This window comes from Mesocricetus auratus, unplaced genomic scaffold (assembly GCF_017639785.1).
Source record: "Mesocricetus auratus isolate SY011 unplaced genomic scaffold, BCM_Maur_2.0 Super-Scaffold_100029, whole genome shotgun sequence".
Lineage (NCBI taxonomy): Eukaryota > Metazoa > Chordata > Mammalia > Rodentia > Cricetidae > Mesocricetus > Mesocricetus auratus.
Window position 1 is genome coordinate 11513439 of NW_024429210.1, and position 14361 is coordinate 11527799.

At 44.5% G+C, this 14361-nt stretch overlaps 1 long non-coding RNA gene across 1 annotated transcript; it reads left to right on the forward strand.

Annotated features, from left to right (window-relative positions):
• The first annotated feature begins 477 nt into the window (after nt 1-477).
• LOC121134694 lies at nt 478-14101 on the forward strand. Its single transcript, XR_005871813.1, has 2 exons — nt 478-663; nt 13800-14101. It is a non-coding gene; the product is annotated as an uncharacterized LOC121134694 (long non-coding RNA).
• The last annotated feature ends 260 nt before the right edge of the window (nt 14102-14361 follow it).

Here is a 14361-nt window from a genome sequence, read left to right on the forward strand (position 1 = left end):
GGATTCAAATGCCGAGGGTGTCCTCCCCCACTCCCCTACTCCCCACCCCCAGCTCGCCCTCCGCTCCTCCCCCAGCTCGTCCCCACCCCTCTTCCCCTCCCCCCAGCTCATCCCCACCTTTCTCCCCCCAGCTTGCCCCCATCCCCCTCCCCCTCCCCCAGCTAGCCCCCATCCCCCTAACCCTCCCCCCAGCTTGTCCCCCACCCCCTACCCCCCAGCTCGCTGCCTTGTGTTGTTGCACAGCACATGTGTCCTTGTCCCCACCCCCCAGCTCGGCCCCCCCGCTCCTCCCCCCAGCTTGCCCCCACCCCCTTACCCCCCTGCTCCCCCCACCCTCCTATCCCCCCCAGCTCGCTGCTTTATGTTGTTGCACAGCATGTATGTCCTTGGGAGTTGTGTGCTGAGGAGGAAATTATGTATCAGGAAAACTATCTGGTGAACAACAAAATAACCCTTGTGTCTGTTTCTTCCAGATAGTATTTTGGCTACAGTTTTCATGGCCTCCATATGAACCTCTTCTACTTGCTTCTCTGGCGGCTGGAAGTTTGTCTCAAGGTAAAGTGCTGATTGCAGCACTCAGGAAACACCGCTCCAGGCCTCCTCTGGACCAAGCACCATACACAGGCCTGGAACTCACACTCTTCGGCACCACACGTTTAGAACGTAAGCAGGACGGAAGCAAATCGCTCTGCATAGCTAAAACATGAGGGCAAGGACACAGGGCTGTGCGTGAGAATCAAGGACAAAGGTGTCAGGAGCCAGGAAAACAGCTGTGGGACCTCTGTGGGCAGAAGAGCAAAAGACTACAAGCAGGGAGCGGGGGAGGGGAGACACAGTCACTGGAGAAGCCTGTTTAGTGTTGCATTGTGTCTGAAAAGTGAAACAGCTTTTTCTAACATCATCGGGGAGTAAAGCTTAGAGAGGTCGAAAGACTTTTTTCATGCAGTGTATTTTGATCATGTTTTTCCCCTTCCCCAATCCCTCCCACATCCTCCACACCTCACTATGCGCCCAACGTGTCCTTCTTTCTCTATCTCCTTACAAAAACACAAACACGAACAAGAAATACGTGCATTGAAAACCCTCCCCCAAAAAATGTGAAATGGAAATCAAAGCAAAAAACCAGTAAGACAAAAAATGCCCAAACAAAGCAAAATGAGACAAAATGTTGTAAAATTAATCTTTTTGTACACTGTGAAAATGTGTTGTTCTCATTGGTTTAATAAAGAGCTAAGTGGTCAATAGCCAGGCAGGAAGAGGGTAGGCGGGACTTGCAGACAGTGAGAGAACACTGGAATGAAGAAAGGCAAAGTCACGAGGAGATGCAGGACGAAGCAAGATGAGCATGCCATGTTGAAAAAAAAAAAGGCACCGAGCCACGTGGGAGAACACAGATAAGAAATATGGGTTAACTTAAGTCACAAGCGCTAGTTAGTAAGCCTAAGCTGTCAGTCAAGCATTTGTAGTTAATAATAAGTCTCCGTGGTTATTTGGGAGCTGGCTGACAGGACAGAAACTTTTGCCTGTACAAAAAGTTTACAAAAATAATATGGAGTCTGTTTTGTGTTGGCCAGCTACTCCTGGGAATGGACCCTGCCTTGTAGTTAATATACCCAGTGAGACTCCATTGGGAGAACTAACTTTTCCTTTGTCAGAAGGTATCAATTGCAGATAGTCTATTGGTTAGGAGTGAGACCCCATGTGTACTGCCCCCTTTCAGAGCTGGGCTCTGTCTGGCTTGAGCCTGTGGAGGTGTTTATGCATGCTGCTGCCAGCATTTGGTAAGTTCATCTGTACAACAGCCCTAGTGTGTCTGGAAAATGTTTTTCTTAGAGTCAGCCACACCCCCTGGGTCTTACACTCAATCTCCCCCTCTTTTTCCACATGGATCCCTGAGCCATGAGGGGAAGGCTTTGATGAGGACATCCCATTTACAATGAGTGCAGAGTCTCTCACTGCACATAGCCTACTGGAAGCACACATCTTTATTTATTTATTTATTTATTTATTTATTTATTTATTTATTTATTTTTTAGGGAATCCCGAGCATCACACCCACTGTTAAGAACACTTTGTTCCTATTCTGCTTCCTGGTAGCCAGCAGAAGTCTGTTAGAAAATGTGGGCAAGTTCAGTCACCTACGTAGAACCAGTCACAAGAGTAAGAAGCTGAAATGAATAGGAGTGTCTACAAAATGATCCCCATTAGGAAATATAAAGAAACACCATTTTAGTTCCATCACTGTCGGCTGCTTTTGAAGGGGAAAAAAGATGACAGTGTTTTCCTGGATAAGGGTTTATCTGAGTCTTTCCAGTGGTATAAACAGCTTGGGTCATGCTTACTTCACCCCAACACCATTCCTTAGCAGTGAGAGCTGTCAGTTTTAATGAAAAGATATGAACTGTGAGTTTTAAAGAGTCTCTAGGAAGCATAAGGGAAAAGGCTGCAGATGTCATTCATTAATTGAGAATTTAGAACATGTCCATAATAAAGAAACATGTATGATGAGTTCTAATACCATTGATGCTTTTAAATGGTGATTCTTAAATAAAGCATGTTTGGGGACATACCATGTATTTTTATTATCTTTGAATGAGGTTTTGAGTATCTTTTAAATCATTCAACCAATACTGGATACCTATTATGTGTTAGGGACTTGTCTCAGTGCTTACATCAGTGAACAAAACAAAGAACCTGTGTTAGCCAGGGTTCTCTGGAGTAGCAGAACTTATAGAATGACTCTCCATATGTATAGAAATGGAATTTTTTTAGAATGACTTGTAGGCTGCAATCCAGCTAATCCAGCAATGGCTGGCTGTGAAGAGAAAGTGCAAGAATCAGTAATTGCTCAGTCCACAAGGCTGGGTGTCTCACCAGGTCTTCAGTGTATGCTGGAATCCTGGAGACGTCGGCTCCAATGCCAGTGAAGGGATGGACTTGCTAGTGAGGGTGAGATCAAGCAGGCAGAGAGCAGGCTTCCTTCTTCCGGGTCCCTACACAGGCTGCCCACAGGAGGTGTGGGCAGATTAAAGGTGGGACTTCCCACCTCAGAAGATCCAGGTTAGAAGTAACTCTTTTCATTTACACTTCCAAATTATGAGACACTCTTCATTCTCAAAATTTCAATCAAGTATTCATTCAGCTGAGGGGGGAAATGCTTGCAAATCGTCCCAACATGTAGAAACGGCCTTCTTCAGAGCAATGTGAACCCAGATTTGGGAGACACAGTCACTACCCCAGAGATTTTTCAAGAAAGCAAATTAGTCATATTTGCGGTTTTAAATATTCTTACCAAAACCTCATTTGAATGTCATCCCCCGTGTTTGGGGAGGAAATGCTTTAAACAAATCCTACTTAATAATGGGTTTTCTCAGTTGGGCCGTGGTCATGCACGCCTTTAGTCCCAGCACTCGGGAGGCAGAGGAAGGTGGATCTCTGTGAGTTTCTACAGATCAAGTTCCAGGACAGACTCCAAAGCTACACAGAGAAACCCTGTCTTGAAAACCCAACCCCATTGCTGGGGGGAGGGGGAGACAGCCAAATCAGGGCACTAGTTCCAGGAGGAGATTTTTAGCTACCATTTGAGCAGTTTCAGTCCAGGTGGAGAATGCTTCTGCCCACCAAAAAAAGCTGTCTACGAAAACGAGCGGGTACTTTTATCCTCCCCCAGCAGGCTTGGAGCTTTCCCTACCAGTGACAGGACATGTTCCTGGGGCCTCTGGAGCTCATGGCTTTCTTGTTTCCTAGGGTTTGTTTCACACTAAAGGATTCACTGGAGTGCTAGGGATTTGTGGTGGCCTTTAAAAACTTGCATTTCAGTTATGGCTTCAGATAGACTCCGTTGTTTCTTTTGTTTGTTTGCTTTTGGGTGTTTTTTTGTTTTTTTTTTGTTTTTTTGGTTTTTTTTTTTGAGACAGGGTATCTCTGTGTAGCTTTGGAGACTGCCCTGGAACTAGGTCACGTAGGCCAGGCTGGTCTTGAACTCACAGAGATCCACCTGCCTCTGTCTCCTGTGTGCTAGGATTAAAGGCTTGGGCCACCACTTACTGCCCAGCTAGTTGTTTCTTGTCTAAATTCAGTATTCCTGGTTTTTGTTTGTTTGTTTGTTTGTCTTTTGCTCTCTGGGTGATACTTTCTTTTTTTTTTCTCCATAGAGAATGAACCAATTATAATTTCCAGTTTTTCATTTGTTAATATATTTTATTACTTGCTATTCTGTTTTCTAGATCATTTGGTAAGGACTTGGTTGGCTACCCCAGGGCATGGTTCATTCATTCTCTTTGAGTAAATATAGAAACAAGCCTAGCATCTGGCTGAAGCCTTAACACCAGGATTCTGAACACTGACAGTGTCATGTGATTTTGACTGACCCACATTCCGACCTTTCCCTCCCCAGAAGTGGTCACAAAGTTCACACGTCAATCCCCACAGCCTTCATTCCTTCATGACACACAACGTCTATAAAGACAAATGCTATACGTGTTGTTGTTCAAGTACTGAAGTTTGCAATCTTGCTTTATTTAAAGTGACCTCTAATAACTAAGGGAGTATGAAAATGTCAGTTTGTTGAACACATCTAGTAAACAGAGTGCTTGCATTAATATCAACATTGTGTATTTGCTTTTTACTAACTGGGCTTCCGGGTGTGGCAAGCTTATCTTGTTAGTGTCTGCTTGGTCATAAGGTGCTCCTAAATTCAAACTTCTGTCTCCTGCTCATTGACTGATGCAGGATGCTGTGCTCGCCTTGCCTAACCCTCTGGGCTTGAAAAATATAAAAGAATAAATGTAATCAGATGAGTTCATAATAGCAACTTTAATTCTATGGCCATGTTTATTTTATAATAAAGCACTCACGAGGCAGCATATCAGTAGTATCTCCTTTGGGCTTTAAGTTATAGCTGAGTTGGAGTGCTCATCTAGTATCTACAGTGACTTAAGTTTAAGTCCCCACCGTGCATGCGTGCGTGCATGCATGCCTGTGTGTGTGTAGTGCAGGCCTGTAACACTACCAGTTATGAGGTGGATTCAGGAGGATCAATAGTTCAATGTTGCCAGGTGTTGGTGGCTCACGCCTTTAATCCCAGCACTTGGGAGGCAGAGGTAGGCGGATCTCTGTGAGTTCAAGGCCACCCTGATCTACAGTGGGAGTTCCAGGACAGCCTCCAAAACAATACAGAGGAACCCTGTCTGGAACCCCCCCAAAAAAAGTTCAATGTCATACTTGAAAATATCAAGTTCAAGGATAGCCTGGGATATATGAGGCACTAGCTCAAAGACAATGTCTCCTCCACACTCCTGTTCTTCCCTTGGCTACTCTCCCCAAACTCCAGTCCCTTTTCAAACATGGGTTTACCTATGGCCCACCACATAGTAGCAACTGTCCTTAGAACCAAATGTGTGCAGAATTCAAATACCTTTTTTTGGTGCATATTAGGTTTTTTTTTCTTTCAGTTTCAGTCAAGAGATTTTCTGTTATTAGAAAATAGCAGCCTATTGCAAAAAAAGGTTAAAAAATAAAACATTCTTGATCAACTCCCATTTTTGTACAAAGTGTGACTTTACCTGCATATGTCATCAGAAAGACTGACAGACGGAAAACTCTGTGAAAGACATCTGGCACCAGGCACCTGGCTCACACCTTGGGTATACTTCCCTCTTGGCAAGCAAAGAAAGTCTTTTTGTAACCTGCTCCTTCTCATAGAAATTTATTGCGAATTTTTGCCTTTGTTTTTTTCTTTCTGAGGCAGGTTCTCATCGTGCCATCTTGTGTGGCCTGGGACTGCGGGTGTGTACCATGTGGCCTTGTTTTGTAGATTTTTGTTTGCTTGCTTTTTGTTTTTCGAGACAGGGTTTCTCTGTATTGTTTTGGAGACTGTCCTGGAACTCACTCAGTAGACCAGGCTGGCCTTGAATTCATAGAGATCCACCTGCCTCTCGAGTCCTGGGATTAAAGGTGTGTGCCACCACCCAGCTGTGTTGTAGTTTTTAACAGCAAAATATTTCAGGACTTCTCTTGCTCCTACCATTTCAGTTTTACCTTTAAAATTACAGAATTGAAAGGCCCCCCTAACTGTGATTAAAAGCAGAGACTATTAAAGAATATGTGATGAAACATTATTTAAAGAATTTTGAGCATTCATTCATTTAGAGTGCCAGTTCAGTTGTCTAATTAGAATTCTTAAAGAGTATAGTGTTGGGGTTATATACTTAGATATTTACAGGAGAAGGTGAGTCTCAAATTCTATTGTTCTATAAAACAAGTAACAGGAGAGTTACTTGTTTTAGCAGCTGAGCTTGTTGGTCACAACCCTGTTGAGAGCCAAGATTTGCATCTTAGACAGAATATATCCCAAAGCGAGTCAGCCAGTCAAGTGCTGAGGTGTACGGCAGAGTAAGATGCTGATGAAGGCTCAGAAAGCCCAATAAAGTTTGGGTGCCATTTCCATTTAGCAAGCAGGTGGTATGGCAACCTACCAACCTCAGTGGTGATCATGTCAGAGTGTTTCTACGGATGTGCTGTAGGAAAATGTGATCAGCAGCTGGCCTCCGTGGGTTTAGGATGCTGAGCAAGCATTTAAGACTTTATCTTCTGGCCAGGCCTACGGCTGGGGCACTTAACAGAGAATCGAACGGGAGTTCTTTAGCAAAAACTTAGGAAAAGGGTTTTTTACTTCCTCTTCAGGGATCATTAGAAGGACCATCACCAGGGCATCAATTCCAACCAGCCCAGGCATTAATTCTCCCCTTCCCTTGTCAGCTAGGGAGAGATTTACTCTGCAAGTTCCATAGAAAAAATCTTGCCAGCAGTAAATGGTTAGACAGCTTCAGTTTCTTATCAAAACCTCCAAGGAGCGCCACATGGACACACAGACAGGCTGGGCCCCATTTGTGGTTCTCTGCTGGGTCTAATATGCCTAACAGACTGCAAAGTTCTGATTCTTAGCATTAATGATGAGAAAGGGTAACTTTTCTCTAGACTCATTATCATTCATAACCTTGCTCTAGGCAAAATGGCCCTCAGCGCTGTCTATTGAGAAGGCGGCCAACGTGTCGTTCCTCTTGACAGACTCCTGTGCCAGCTTTGTGGCTCTGCCAACTTCTGTGGCAAACCCTGGGCAAAGCCCCATGGGTGGGAGAGGAGAGGGCGTCCAGGGAGCAGAGCCGCGGCAGCCTGGAGGTGGCTCATGAAGGGATTCTGTGAGACTCGGTTCTGGGGGCACTACAGAGGGCTTGCCCTCAGTGAACTCATCTGTTCTTCCCACCAGAGTCCTTTCAGAGTTTGTCAAGTCCCAGTTTCTCAAGAAAAGATTCCTCCCCCCTTCTCCTCCCCCCCTCTTCTCCCTTCCCTTTCCCCTCCCCCTCCTCTCCCTGTCGTTTCTCCTCCTAGCCACTCCTCCCCTTTCGATGTTTTGAGACAAGGCATCCCCCATGTACCCCAGGCTCACCTCAAACTTTCTCTGTAGCTGTGCATGACGGCGAAGTCCTGATCTTCCCGTCATGGGTCTTAAACATCTCCTGAAGACGCACTGTCGTCTTGCTCAGTGTCTTCTTTTAGTCCCCAGATGTATCACCATTATATCTGAAGTCTCTATCTCTCCTCAGGGAAGGGAAGGCGGAGGGTCACCACTCCACGACACATACAGTTCCTCAAATACAGGTACTAAATTCAAGCCATTGCCACTCTGTTCTCCCCCTGGCCTCCAGCACTCCAGCCTTAACTCCCAATGCCTTAGTTATTATTCTTTCCTTTCTTATCTTCTAGTGAATGAAAATCTTGTCACTCTTTCAACCTGAGAGCTAGAAAATTCATAGTTTTAATTTTACATTAAGAAAGTGAATGCAGGGCAGGCAAGATAGCTCAGTGGGCAAAGACCATTTCCTGCTAGGCCTAATAACCTGAGTTCAATCTCCAGGACCCACATATTGGAGGAGAGAGCTGACTCTCACAGATTGTCCTTTGACCTCCACATGCGTACTATGGCATGTACACACACACACACACACACACACACACACACACAGAGAGAGAAAGAGAGAGAGAGGACATAAATGTAATTTCAAAGAATTTAAATTCAGAAAAACATGAATAGTAATGGATCTTTTTGATCTGCATTTCTTTTCATAAAAAGCAGAATATCAATTTTCTTTTCTTTTTATGTTTTATACAGACCTGATTTTTAAATTAATTTTTATTTAAATTAAAAACAATCTCATTTACATATCAATCCCAGTTCCCTTTCCCTCCTGTCCTCCCATTCCTCCCACCATCTCCCCACCCCATAACCCCCCATCTACTCCTCTGTTGAGTGAAGCCTTCCTGCCAGCCTGGTTCCAGAGCCGCATCAGTCCCAAATGAACACACAGGAGGCTATATTCATTATGAAGCTGTTGGCCATTTACTGGCTAGCTCTGACTTAAGTATCTACTCCATAATTGTTAATCTAAGTATTTCTCTTACCGGAGAAAGAGTCCGGACTTCTTTTTTTTTTTTTTTTTTTTTGGCTTTTACGAGACAGGGTTTCTCTGTATTGTTTTGGAGGCTATCGGTCCAGCCCAGCCTCGAACTCACAGAGATCCGCCTGCCTCTGCCTCCCGAGTGCTGGGATTAAAGGCGTGCGCCACCACCGCCCAGCTAGGGTCCGGACTTCTTACCCCTATTGCAGCTACATGGTGACTCCCTGTGTTTCTCCTTCCCAGAGTCCTCCTCTACCCTAGTCCCACCCATCTTGCTTCCCTATTGGCCAACAGTTCTTTATTCAACAACCAATAAGAGACAGGTTTCAGAATGACATCTCCCATCACTCCTAAGACAGGGTGAAGTCTCCCATGAGGGATCATCAGAGTCTGACACATCATTTGGGGCCCTCCCCCCTGTATCTAGGATGAGCAATGTGTCCCTCCATGGAGAATAGGTTCCAAAAGCCCCTTCATGCATAGGGATAAATACTGGTTCCACTACTGGAGGCCCCAGAGGCTGCACAGGTCTCCTAACTGACATCCATGTTCAGGGGGCCTGGTTTGGTCCTATGCTGGTTCCCCAGCTGTCAGACTGGGGTCTGTGAGCTCCTACTTTCTCAAGTCAGCTGTTTCTGTGGGTTTCCCTAGCATTGTTTTGACCCCTTTACTTGTCACTCCTCCCTCTCTGCAACTGGATTCCAGGAGTTCAGTTCAGTATTTAGCTGTGGGTATCTGCCTCTGCTTCCATCAGCTACTGGATGAAGGCTCTAGGATAGCATATAAGGTAGTCATCAATCTCATTATAGGGGAAGGGCATTTAAGTTAACGTCTCCACTATTGCTTAGATTCTTAGTTGGGGTCATCCTTGTGGATCCCTGGACATTTCCCTAGACCCAGATTTTTCTTTAAGTCTACAATGGCTGCCTCTATTAAAGTATCTATTTTCTTGCTCTCCTCTATTTTTCCCCTCGACTCAATCTTCCTGGTCCCTCATGTTCTCCTCCCCCAACCCCTGCTCCCCTCCTCTTTCTCCGACCTCCCTCCCACTCCCCCATGCTCCCAATTTGCTCAGGAGATCTCAGAATATCCATTTTCTACAGAAAGTACACTTTTGTGTGTGAGGCATGAAAAAAATTACTCCCGAGCTCTGTAGCTGTCAGGGAAATGAATGACTCTTCTGTTTTGAAATAGCACTCAGCAAATAGAGGACTGGATGTAATTTTCCTCCTGTCAGGCTCCGGTTTGTGAGGCTGGTGTGTCACAGGCAGCTGGAGTAGTCTCCCTTCAGGATCTAGTGCAGGCTGTGGTTTTCTGTACCCGAGGCTCCAAGGCTCCTGACTGCAAGGGTTCTGAGTGCACAGTGCTTCATGTAAAGAATTCAAATGTGCTTCTCTGCAGTCAGTTTCATTTCATGTGAGTCAGCCATTTTAAAGCAAACTGTGGCATTCGGGGCATTCACAGTGCTGTCTCCATGAAGAACTCTGTGGTAGCCACGATGCCCTTGCGTATCAGTCTTCCTCCTGTATCTCTATTTACCTATTTTGGATATAAATGGAATCACACAATATGTGACTCTTTGTGTCTGGTTTTCATATAGGATAGTTTCAAGTTTGTCTACATGATAGCAGGTGTCTGTTGTAGAGTGTTATTTTAAGGTGTGGGACTTTTGTTTATGCTGCATTTGTTAAACTCTGTGAAGCTGTGATTCTTTGCCTGTCTAAAACACTTGATGGTCCTAATAAAGAGCTGAACAGCCAATAACGAGGCAGGAGCAAGGATACGCGGGGCTGGCAGGCAGAGAGAACAAATAGAAGGAGAAACGAGGGTGAGAAGGAGGAATGAAAGAACGAGGAGAGGAAGATGTCCGGGGTCAGCCACCCAGCCAGCCATGGAGTAAGAAGGAGGAAAGATAAAAGCCCAGAGGGAAAAGGTAGACGGGTTAATTTAAGATAAGAAAAGCTGGCTAGAAACAAGCCAAGCTAAGGTCAGGCACTCATAACTAAGAATAAACCACTGTGTGTGGTTTATTTGGGAGCTGGGTGGTGGGCTCCCCAAGAAAGACCAAAGAGCAAAAACATCACACAACAGGTATCAATCAGCATTCTATTTTTTTACTGAATACTATTATATTGCATATTTCACCCACACCTTGCTTACCCATCCAGCCACTGACAAGCACTTGGATTGTTTCCACATTTTTAGCTGTTGTGAATGGTGTCAGTATGAATACTTGTGCAGTAGTATTTATTTGAATACCTGCTTTTTTGTTAAGGTAGAGTGGAGTTGCTTGATTACGTGGGAATTTTATGTTTGACCTTTTCAGTAACTGTCAAGCTAGAAAAGGGGTAGCCCTAGCATTAACGGAAGGAACTTATCTTAGCAAAGGGCAGAGACCTCTCTCAAGAGTCAAAAGTCACACAGTTGCTAATAGAAAAATCTTTCATCCCACAGACTTCTGCTCCGGGACAGACAGTCTCAACAACACACGGTAGCAACGGTGTCCACGAAATAGCAGTTCTAAATAGAAGTCCACTTAGTTTGTCTTGTTTCTTTCTTTTTCTCTTTCCATGTCTTCCTACTCTCCCTCCTCCCTCCTTCTTTTTCTTAGTCCTTTGAGACAGAGTCTCGTGTAGCCCAAGCTGGTCTTTAGCAGTGTAGCCAGGATGACTTTGAACCCCTGATCCTCCTGCCTCCATCACCTGTGCATGTGCACGACATGTGTGCCCGATGGCCGTGGAGGCCAGGAGCGGGTGTCAGGTCCCCTGGAACTGGAGTTACAGACAGCTGGGAGCTGCCATGTGGGTGCTGAGAACCGAACCTCGATCTCCTGTTGTAAGAGCAACAAGTGCTCTTAACCACCAAGTCGTAGCTCCAGCCCTGGTTGTTTCTTTTAGATGTTTGTTCAGTAGCACAGAGTTACTGCCTTTGGCCACAGTGCTGTAGAATTGGCCTCAAACCCAGTTAAGGTAATCCCTTTAAGTGAAGTAGCCAACTCTGCTGAGCTTTCTTCTGGGAAGACCTGAAGAGAAGTCTAAGGTGCCAGAAGTCAGGCTTATACCCAGCCTCATATCGGCCTGTTATCCTAAGGATCTACGTGTTGAATATTTGACTAACTGTGGTAGCTTGAATGTAATTGGCCCCATAATTTCATAGGGAGTGGCACTGTTAGGAGGTATGGCCTTGCTGGAGTGGGCGTGATCTTGTTGGAGGAAGGGTGTCACTGTGGAGGAAGTGTGTCACTATGGAGGTGGACTTTAAGGTCTCATATATTTTCAAGATACTACCTGATGTTTGAGACCACTTCCTGTTGCCTGCAAGATGTGGGACTCTCAACTCCTTCTCCATCACCATGTCTGCCCGCATGCTGCCATGTCCTGACATGATATTAGTGCACTAAACCTCTGAAACTGTAAGCTGCCACCCCAATTAAGTGGTTTTCCTTTGTAAGAGTCGCTATGGTCATAGTGTCTCTTCACAGCAATAGAAACCCTAACTAAGACATTAACTACCAAATTCACAATTCAATTGCCATGTAGGAAAACATCTGTCTGCTTTCCCAGAAACTATTACTCTATTCCTGAGCAAATTGTGTAAAGACTGTTCTAATTCAGCTGTCATAGTAGCTGTCTTTCAAAAACTTGTGATTAATGTTCGACTTTCTTGCTGTTTTCATTGGCCTTGTCGCTTAGGGCATTATTCTTGACTCGTATGGGGCCTGAGTGATACACAACTAACACCCATTATAGAGTGCCTATAAAAGGCTGTAGGAACAAATACTATGTCCTATAATTATCTTCGTGATCAAGTCATGCTGGCTGGCTGTTGTATGTCCTGGAATTACAACCATAGCTGAGTTAGAAGCAAGTGAATCAGAGTCTAGATCCTTTCCCTTTCCTGGAGGCTTTGTCCAGGGTAGTGTATTTAAGATGATGTGTCCAAATAGCACACCCAGAAAATAAGCTCACCATCATAAATCTTGTCGTGCTGTAACTCAGGATTACAAAGCTATTGCAGTCCAAGTGGCGTGGTTGCCACAGAGCAAGTCCTCAGGGAACCCTAGATAGCCCAGTCCAAGGAGTCACCCCTTGGCTGCTAACACACTGTGTCTAGAATAGTTCAGCCCTGATCTCTGACATTATGTTTCCCGAGTCACATGCTCTGGGAAAAGATGACATCGGATTTAATTGGAAAGTTCAAAGGGGGACAGGGAGGAGGGTCAGAATGAGGCTCAGTAGATGCAATCTTTGATTAGATGGTGCAAGGTTTAGGCAGAACTAACTTTGTGAGGTCTTATTTTCTTCCCGTTGGAAACAGTTCAGGGATCGTGAATTCTGGCCAAGAGAGTATTACCTCTGCAAAAATACAAAGTGTCTGAAGTAGAATCTGTTTTGAAAACTCAGTTGTACATCATTGATTGTAACACATAGTAGAAAGCCGAACACTGCAGGCTTCAAACATACGCATAATAATTTATATTCAGACTAGGTCTTAGGTGTGTGTGTGTGTATGTGTGTGTGTGTGCGCGTTGTGATGTATGCTCACATGTGTGCAGGCATGCATACCTGTGTGCAGAAGCCAGAGAAGGATGTCAGGTGTTCTACTCTCCACTGTCTTCCCTTGAGACATGGTCTTTCCTTGAACCTGGAGCCTTACTGTTGACCTACAAACTCTAAAGATCATCCTGGCTCTATTCTTCATAGCCGTGGAGGAGTCACAGTTGCACACTGGCATGCCTAGATTCTCATTCTCTCTCTCTCTCTCTCTCTCTCTCTCTCTCTCTCTCTCTCTCTCTCTCTCTCTCATACTGGTGATTTAGATTCAGGTCCTCGTGCTTGAGAAATAGTTCTCTTACCCACTGAACCCTCTTATGTCCCTAGACCTATGACTTCAACTCCCAGGCTATAACTTTAAGATAGGAGGCTAGTCTGACCCCTAAATTTTAATTAACACTTCCCAAGGACAGGAGAATTTATTCTTTGTATGAGAGCCAGCATTTATTGCTCAGTAATTTATCTCCTTGAGCTGTTGCAAAACATTTACAGGAATGCATCTGGTACAAATTAATAACTTGCAGCAATATTTTTGGATGATGCCTGGACTTACTGCTCACATAAACCAAACCAAGGTTCCACATCACGTTAGAAACGTCAGATGATGTTCTTTTCTTGGGCACATGGGGCTCTTCTCTTGTCAATGTAGAGGGCAAGTTCTTGGTAAATCTTTGTGGCTCATATGACTAATAAGAGTTGATTTGGCTCCTTATTAAGATTCCAAAACAGCAACCTTGATATCACATCAACTCAGTGATGTACCCATGAATTATTCTTGTCTCTACTACAGGGGAAATGACTGGCCAGGGGTCTAACTGAAACCAAACATCTACAGATTGCCACTGAATCATGCCTTCTGACCCTACCAGCAGTTCCAAGGAATTTTGTGGAAGGAAGGCCTGTTTTTTTGAGTGTCATTCTCAAAAGATCAGCAATGTGTTTTAGATTCTAATGATAAATTCCTTCTAATTTGCCAGACACATTTTATATAACCCATTGGAACTGATTTCTGTAATGCCCAGCTTTTCAGTTTTTGTCAATGCAAAAAAATCCTTCAGTTTATATAATAAACATCACTGTTGTGGAACATTACTTTAATGTGTGTTACATTTGTTTATGCTGTGGAACATTTGTTTAATGATGTAAAGATGTATTGCATTCTTTTATGTTGTATTTGTTTAATTCTGTGAAGCTGTGTAATTTTGCCTGTCACCTGGTTGGTCTCATAAAGAGCTAAACAGCCTGTAACTAGGCAGGAGAGAGGGATAGACAGGCCTGCCAGGCAGAGAGAATAAATAGGAGAAGAAATCTAGGAAGAGAAGGAGAGTCGAGAGAAGAGGAGGAGGACGTCA